We start from the raw sequence: 1,835 nt of genomic DNA on the forward strand, positions 1-1,835 counted from the left end.
TATATATAAATATAGAATTATCATTAATATTAATAACGATAATTATCGTTATTATTCAATAATAATAATAATAATAATAATAATAATAATCTTTTCTTTTATTAAAACACTTATCCAACTGAATTAATATAAATATTTAATGAAAATAAAGGATAGATTTTTGGCTTGTAAGAGAATATAATTGAATACTTTTGAAGATTTTAAAGTTATGAGTAAATAAGTGATATAATAGAGAAATGCTTCTCAGCATATATTCTTCTTATATTAATATACGCATGCATGTTATCTCATTTTTTCTATAAATGAAAAATAACGTTTACCCGTTAAATTTGTTAGTTGTTCAACCGATTCATCTTATTTATTATGATTCATATATAATCGTAAAGATTTTTTTCCTCCATTAATTTTAGTAAAGAAGTTTATGACGTAAAATAAAATAAAATAAAGTCAGTATTTACTTTTTTTCTCAATATATTTATATTTACAGTAATCTTTTATATATACTTAGCAAGTATATATATATATATATATATTTTTTTTCTAATTGTGGCAAGTATTTCCATTAAAAATTCGTACCGTGTATAATTAGCGTGTGTGTGTGTATATATATAAGTCGTAATAGTGAATAGTTACAATTATTTATCATTTAAGAAATTCGTCTCTTTCTTTTTATTATTTTTCATACCTAATGGCTACTAACTATGATTCTATCAACAGTATTACCTACGGTAGATTATGTAATGAAAATGTATGGAAAATAAAGGCAAGGATTATAAGGTTATGGAAAGTTCCATCCAAATTTAACAAGAGTAAGATGGCTTACCTAGAAATGATTCTCATGGATGATAAGATAAGTTGATTATCCTCCATAATTTTTTCAAGTGATGCTAGGTCCAGTTTATAAATATGTTTTGTTCATATTTTAAGTTTATTTGATAAGTAAATTGTTGGACGGATCAAAGACAATATTTGATAAGTAAATTCTTGGACAATTTAATAGAGTTATAAGTGCTAATAGTCTTTATTTTTAATTTATTTTACAGTGTGATAAAATTCATTGTTCAATCAAGTATTATTTGGCAAAGATGTTTGAGAATGATCTGATCGAGGGAAAAGTTTATATCTTCTCAAATTTTCTGATTGAGGAATCAAGGAGAATTTATCTTTCGACTGCACATGTGTGTAGAATATCTTTTAAGAAAGAGTCACGTATAGTAAATACCGTCGATGGTCGTAAAATTTCCGACAATTATTTCAATTTTCTCAATCATGCTGATATATTGAGACAAACAAATGAAAAATCTAACTCATTTGGTACGTAGTTAATTTGTATTGTTATTATTGTGTTGTTCATTTATTTGTCCTTAATTTCATATTTTTAATTCATTTTTTTTCAATTAGATGTTATTGGATTCTTGACCGGAAAAAGAGAACTTATATCATGGTCAAAAATAGGAAAAAGTGGCCATTACATTGTGGTTAATCTCCATAATTTGTAGTATGTAAAGATTTAAAATTTTACTATTAGAATTTATTTTGTAACAATTGTCTATTCATATGCAAAATCTTTTATTTATTTTTTATATATTATTATTTAATTTTCTTAATCTTCGCTTTTATTTAGAAATGAAGAAAAAATAAGATGCACACTGTGAGATCAATTTGTAACTCAATTACTCAATTATCTACGTTATCACCAAGCAACTGAATACATACTTATTATCCAATTTACAAAATAAAACAAGGGCATTGGTAAGCATATTGATTTAACCTTTTATTTAACATATTTATTTATATTATATTTATAATCATGTTATAATTATTTTTATGAATAT

The 1,835-nt window shown here is 23.5% G+C and overlaps 1 protein-coding gene across 2 annotated transcripts in view; it reads right to left on the reverse strand.

The window, feature by feature from the left end:
- LOC107623845 (glycine-rich RNA-binding protein RZ1A) overlaps positions 1 to 1,835 on the reverse strand; it is a 17,993-nt gene that overhangs the window by 2,761 nt on the left and 13,397 nt on the right. The window lies entirely within an intron of this gene.

This window comes from Arachis ipaensis, chromosome B10, assembly GCF_000816755.2.
Source record: "Arachis ipaensis cultivar K30076 chromosome B10, Araip1.1, whole genome shotgun sequence".
Classification (NCBI taxonomy): Eukaryota; Viridiplantae; Streptophyta; class Magnoliopsida; order Fabales; family Fabaceae; genus Arachis; species Arachis ipaensis.